The following is a 7,458-nucleotide window of genomic DNA, read 5'->3' on the forward strand; positions in this document are numbered from 1 at the left end:
CACGAGCGGTGGCCACACTATTTGTTAATTACTTCAGCTGTAACTATACGATTTTGCGACCAACCTTACACAACACTGTTTCGTACGATGTTGAGCCGCATGTCAATGAGAAACAGGCACTACACTATCTTACCATCGCATGGATCGATCGATCGATCGATCGATGTAACGCTCAAGCCAGGAAAAGCGTTGTTGTTCGACGGTAAGGTCGGTGACCGAATCTTTATTAAAGATTCAACAGTGGAATACCCACGGAGCTCATATTTTATAGATCCCGATTCGGTTTGCTAATAACTGTTTTGTTGCGCTCATTTGTCATTTGTTTGTCTTTCGTCGTGCTTTTGCTTTCATTCAAGTTGCTGCTGGTCTGTTCATTCATTTGGATTTGCTTACAATAAATTCCTTTTGTTTCATATCCTATTCTCTATCAGGGCGTTATGAAAGTGTTTTGTTTCTCCTAATTGTTCTAAAGAATCCAGCTCCAGATAAAGAGCAAGCTCTTTACCCAATCATTCAGCTTCAGCCCTTCTGAATGCTTCTGTCGAAAACAATACGCCCGTACTAGGCCCGTTGAAGTTCCGGCTCGCAGTTCCGAAGTAATTAGAGCCAATTTGTCAACAGCCACTTCACCCCACCCCTTGCTTTTCACTCTCGTCGCACGCACACAGAAGGGTTCAATAGCCACCCTTCATTGCTCCGTGACAGCGTGGCTTGTTTTGCTCAAACACTGTATTGTTTTGTTGATAAACATGCTTTTACCATCAACGATGGTGCCGAATACTTTCTGATGATTTTCTAATCAGATAACCGTTGGTATGCTTCTGGCGTGCCCTGAAGCGGAACATCAATAATGATCGCTTGCGTACTGCCAGTACCACCGGCTGTGCTTGCCAAATCGCAAAGGCAACAGATTGTTACGGTGTTCTCATTCTTCATTCACAGCGATGGATGGACTGGTCCGGATGGCAACGGACGGCATGATGATTGAGTGAAACAAAGGGAACCCATCTGTAGCGCAATTCGCCCGCAGTAATGAGCTTTGCTTTCATAATTGTATTATATCGTTTGTCTTTCTTTATCGTTACGGATCTACTTGGCCACATTATTTTCCAATTTCAGGTTATTAATTGGACAACACAAAAATGCTTTACATTGTAAATTTAATAAAAATAATGAATCGTATTTTTTTTAGTTTGTCATTACATTTCTTTCCTTCTCGTAATTAAATAATGGTTTGGTTCAGATAAACTCTCATCTCACCACAAAACAAAAATCCCTTACAGCTTGCCTGTTTGCGTTACAAATACGTTAGGGTGGCAAAAAACAATACACACACACACGCCATTGTTTAATGGCTCCGCAAGGATACGATATGATTCTACATTTTATGCGTTTGCATGCTATGGGTCGTGTCGGTTCCCATCCAGGCCTTGTTCGACGGCTATACGGTCGAGTTTATTTGCCCCCCGAGAGCAAACGCACGTCGGCCTGGTCGGTCGAGCGATGTAAGTGGCGGACACAAATCGTTGTCGTTTTAAATCAGTTTAAAAATAATTTTCTACTGTCACATTGGGACGAACGATAAGCTTTGCGTAATCTGCAGCCAACGAACACGGAATGTGTTTAGAATGGATGAAGCTAACTACTATTTTTAATTGGTCTCCGGAGATGGTGTTTTTTCGTTGTTGGTTCTGATTCCAACCTACCGCAAAAGTTACAGGCTGGAAAGTGGCGAACGAACGTTGGTTAGAGTAGAGCAAGGAGCAATGAGGGGCTTTATTTGATTTCTGTTTTTTTCTTTGTTTTTTTTTTTTAAATATTACCCTTTTCTGTGACAACTAAAAACAAACAAACATAATTTGTGCATGACAATATACAAAGTAAAACAAAAGAAAATATCTAGGTGTATAAAAGTTAAGGAAAACACAAACAAATGAAGAAATAAATCCTAAACCAAATAAGGCGGTAAACAAAACGATACACACAAATCTAGTCACACTTATGGAAGAAAATCAAACCAAAGCGAAATGCCCAGATACGTGTGTGAGTTTTCGCTTTTTTGTAGGATTGTGAAAAAAAAAACGGCACAGGCTGGGGGAAAATTTTGATACGGCAACAGCAGCAATGTTAGCAGTCTGTGGGAAATGGTAAAGTTACGAGGTCATTAAAGCATCGAACACATACAACCATGTCAAAGTCATGTCCTAATTGTGCTAATTGTGCCCGGCTACCCATACATCCCGCATGCTGGTCATATTTCGGACCGAACCACGTGACCCGATGGAGGCGCCTGATGATTTGTAAGCAGTATCGATTGGTTCGTTCTATTTCGTTTCGTACTGTGCGGTTGTGTTTTTGTTTGTTATATATTTGATTTGTTTTCATTTGTTTTATACATAAAGCTACAAAAGGTTTCAGCACACAAATAATTTCATAATGCTTGAGATGCGTATTGTACGGTGAGATGCTTTTTTATGATTTTACTCTTATAAGATACAATACGCTTAGCTAACAATCATGCAGTGCAAAATATTTTGCCAACAATTAATTTACTAATATGTTTTCTGATCTAAAGCTAACTCTCTTCGCCTTGTAAATCTCTTTATAAGCATCTTCTGAGACCAACCAGTTGATGTATACTAATATGTCGATCTATGAAAACAAAACAAACTAAGAATGAAATTTAATACTACATGTGGGAAAAAGAGTTTACGTTAAATTCCCATACGTTTGCTTCCATCTTCCTTTCCCAATACCGGCAACAATGATTCACAATTGTCTCCATGCTAGTACCACCCCGTCGTCACCACTGTGTCAATCATGTTGCGTGAAGAGAACTTCCGACAGTGCATGCTAGTCTTAAGTGAAAATTGCACTAAAAAGAGCAGCATTTCAGCGTGCTTAGTAGCACGGAAACGGCATGTCTACCGTCGTCTACTGAATGCCCTCCACTATTAAGTCCATTCGAGCCGTTCGTATTAAAGACCCTTAAATCAACACACACACATATCCACACATACCAACTGTCCTGGTGTGGTTCGCCAGTTTTTCCTGCTTCGCCAACCGGAAGCTTTTTCAAAAAGCGGGAGTTGGCGGCGGGGCTGCCGCACACGGACCTGCAACGGGTCAGCTGCACGAACGAGTTGCGAATGTGAAAAGTTCGCAAGTCAATTCGTTGAAAAGAACCCATTCGGCTTGAGCTAGCGAAAGCCCCCCACACACAGACACACACAGAAGAGAAAAGATTGTGGTGACATTTCTGTGCGGACTAATGTCGACAAACGGGCGGCTTATGGGTTGCTTGCTAAAAGCCTCGTGATAGTCAGGAGTTGGCCATACCGAAAGAAAAACAACGAGCAGAAGAAGCAATGCACATTTGTAGGAATTGGACGAGCAAACAAAAACTGAAAAAGGGCTTGCAAGAAAATAAAACCACATCACCATCTACTGATTTCCTGTTTTTGCTTGCCCAGAAGAATATGGTTTGTTTATGCGAATGAGTTCCGTCCCGGAGCAGAGCTCGTCTGCGTGTCTCCGACGCATGGGACGGGCTGTGTGTGTGTGTGCCTTTCTTTATGGAAGTAGCAAAATCCATAAAGCCGGAACGGCCACACAACACCGAAAGGCGGGAGTTTCACGATCGAATTGAGATGGAATTCTGTGAAGAAAATTAGGTCACATGCCAAAAAAGCAGGACCATTTACATACATACCAACGCTGGGCTGTTTCGAATCGGGGTGCATTAAAGACACATTTGTATCAAAAACTTCGGACGCTTCTAAAAAGCCACACACTGCCAACGACTGCTCTACGGCTGGTCGTCGTGAGGTACGGTTTGGTCGGTTGCGTGTTTGGACTTTGTTTCATGGCGGACACGCTCCGAACGCTCCGAGCAGTATCCCTGTGTTTAAGTAATTTTTAACCTTGTTAAACTTTTTAAACCACAAACATCCTGCCGTAGCACTCTGGCCACACAATTTCCTCGCCTTCTCTCTCCATCTCACTCTACGACATATTTCACCTTCCTTCACCTTTCGGTCGGTTGGTTGGAATTGTTGATGATGGAAGTTTGTTGCTGTTTTGTTTTGCCTGTTTCCGATTCTCTGCTCTGCTTTTAATTTGATGACTTCTGCATTCTGGTCGAACGCTGAAACGCTGGAATAAATTATTCGACCATCATATGCTGGTCAAGTCCCAACGAACTCATGCCCCAGGAACGATTTATTGACTGTGCGCGGGCGGTGCGGTTAAGCGCTTTGGGGTTGTTTTGGGGGATGAAGTTTTTTTGAATTGTTTCTGCCACTGCGGTAAGGGATGAACGGATATGGCTGAGAGCTGTGCTAAAGTATAAAAAATGTACCAGACTGGCAATCCGCTTCTGGTGGGAATTTTCTTTAGCATTTTTAAATTGTATTTAAATGAATCGATTTAATTCGCTTTTAGTAGTATTAGAAAACTTTTTAAAAAACGTATAAAGTAGTATTGAAATTTAACTTCAATACCTACTTTTCATCGTGAAGTTTGAATCTTCAAATGTTCTTTATAATATATCCGTTCCTTCCAAACACTCGAGCAATTAGAAGGTTGGTGTCGTCTTGCGTGAATGCCATAGTCACACCGAACACTATGAAAGCCACTAATGGACCGAACCTTCCTAACGTCAGTTGTGGCATCTTCGTATCAAACTTTGTACCGAGTGTTATTGCAGGAAACGGACAACCCGCACGCCATGCTCATCCAGCCCCAAAGTGTTGCAGTGTGTATGACTGTGTGACCTGGCGTCCCTTGCGTGCCTGAATGTCAACTGTCCAAAAGTCATCTGTTGCCCTCGCCAATCGTCACATCGTCGCACCCTTCTTGCGCATCGTGCGCTGTGTTCTGTGGTCATGTTCAAGGCGTGTACACGGACAGGTCATTCATTGTTTTCAACGATTTAAAGCGTTTGCAGCACGAGCTACACTCACAACAGACGACGGAGAAAGGGAAACCCGGCAACTCGCTGGCTACCCGTTCGAGCCTTGGTGTCGCGGTATCGTACGACACCTGCTGACCTGCTGCTGGTCAACGTACGAATCGGGACGTTGTTAACCCAACAAATTAAACCATTCCACGTGATCGAACCAGCAGCCAGCGAAAGGTCATGCCGAGCTTTAGGCTTGATTGTGCACAGCGCAATCGTGCGAAGTGTGTAGGAAAGGATGCACATCGCGAAACGAAAACAAACGCGTAATCAGCAGCGATTCGAACGGTGGTGCAGCGCGGCTGTTGAGTGTTTCAAATTGGCGTGTTAATTTAATGTATGCATCGCTTTTTTAATTTTATTTACATTCTGTTGCTACTGTGCTATGCGAGAACACGTTTGACGGAGTATTTGTTCATTTACATTTCATCCCATCGACAGCAACTGCCGGAAACGTAAAGTTATTCTGCTAATTTACAAGACGTATTCTGTTCGAAATTTGCTTGAACACAAGCACCGGAGCACCGAACAAAACCAAAAACTATACAACACGTTCGTCTGGCGTACAAGGCAAGGCGCAGGATAATGAAGCAATTTCCTTTGACACTATTTTACGACATAATTGAACTTTTGGAAAGTTAATTACGTATCCATGGCCATGTCATGGCAACGGGTGGCAATTTGGCCACTGTTACCCAGACTGTCGTACCACGCTTTGACAGTGCTAGTGGAACGTGTTACGCCTTTTGGTGAGTTAATTTTGCCTTATTTTCTAAATCATCCTAACGCCAGGGAGTTAACCAGAGTTCAGTGCGTGTGACCAGCGCTCAATCCATCAAACTAATTGATGCTTCCATTTGATATTGTTAAACTATTGATGCATTCGACGGAGCTCGTTGTTCGAAAGTGGCTTTGAGGTACCGTATGTTCGCCGTACACCAACGATGGAAGATGATTGAGGTTTACGATGAAATAATCATAACCCTTCCCGCAGTGCACCGTACACTGTTTACTTTGGCTGAATTGTAGTCCATAACGGAAGGTGTAATTATACTGAAAGCACCCCAATTTTTTCCCGCGTTGTCGTGTTGCTGGGTGCTGGGGAAAGAGTTGAGCGTTTATTTGTCCAAATTATAAAACTACCCCTTAATTTGTACTAATTGGAAGTATCAACCCATCCCAATCCATAGGGTGGATCGAAATTTGTCATACGGGTGGATTAGTCTTCCACTTTCTCCCGGCAAACAACTTTGGTTACGATGAAATATTTAGTACTACGTTGGTGTAGTCTGCGAGTACTGGAACATTGCAAGCTCTGTAGTGGTGGTGCGAGACACGCCTGCTCAATTATTCAAGCTCGCGTACCCATTAGAGTTATTGAAATCGGGTCCTACGCCGTTCGTATAATCCGTTGGGGTCACAGTGAAAAAGGACCGCTAATAATAGGTCCAAAGAAAAATGTTTATCAAACAAGTTCAATTAAACGTATCTCTTGATTGAACGGTTTCTTTCGATAAAAACACTCAAATTCCATTGTGTGTTTGTTTGTGTGTGTGTGTGTGTGTGTGAGAGAGATAGAGTGTGTGAGTGTGCGTGTTTTCCATTTTTAGAAACATGTTTCTAACGCCCTACCGAGCAATCAATACAAACAGCAATGCTTTCCCTTGTTCTGAAAGCTCCCAGAAATCAATGGGATCCATCTCCTAACAAAAGCTCCCCATTGTGTGCACTGTGCAACCTTCACATCGTGGGGTTTGGTGAGCGTCTATTGTGGCATTGAAAGTTTCGTTAAAACCACTTAAACCGTGCCTTGACCATCGAGCTGCAAATCGGTAATCGATTGCTTCCTTCACTGCTCGTAAGACGCTTCGCTTCAGGGTTGCATCGGGGCGAATGCAGCCCCGAAGTGCCGGCGAGCAGACAGTAGGTCAGCATTCGATTTCACACAGGCCAACCTGCACGATGACCTGCATTGACTGATGTCGATTTTACTAAGTGTAATCGGGACCCGGTGTGGGGGGAGGTCTTACTCTGACGCGTTCAACCTTTCGACAAACACAGCCAATGCTGCAGCCATAATTCAGCTAGCGGAGCAGTTGGATACCTTCGAAGTTGGATGCTTCAGGGAGAGGAGGAAACGGCAGGAGTGGGCATCAATTGATTCGACCTTACAGTGCTGCCGACCGCAGCAACCCACGTGTACTCTATTATTTAACGATTATTTCCGTCGGAAGGATTGTCTGATTGCTTTTGTGTGATTATTTTTTCAGCAGAGATTTTCCTTCGGATTTTTGTCCGTGGTACTAGCAAGCGGGAAATACAAGACACGAAAGCCAACAAAGCCAACGCATATTCCGCTTGCCGGGTCCGGGTCTATTATTAGCTGTCGGAAGCATTTTGGAGGTGCTGTTAAAGCATGCAGATACACCGTAGCCGGATACTTGTAAAACGCTGGCTGCAATGTCTGTTTCGTTCAGGGAAAAGAAAGTAAGCTTACA

This window comes from Anopheles gambiae, chromosome 2 (genome assembly GCF_943734735.2).
Source record: "Anopheles gambiae chromosome 2, idAnoGambNW_F1_1, whole genome shotgun sequence".
Taxonomy (NCBI): Eukaryota; Metazoa; Arthropoda; class Insecta; order Diptera; family Culicidae; genus Anopheles; species Anopheles gambiae.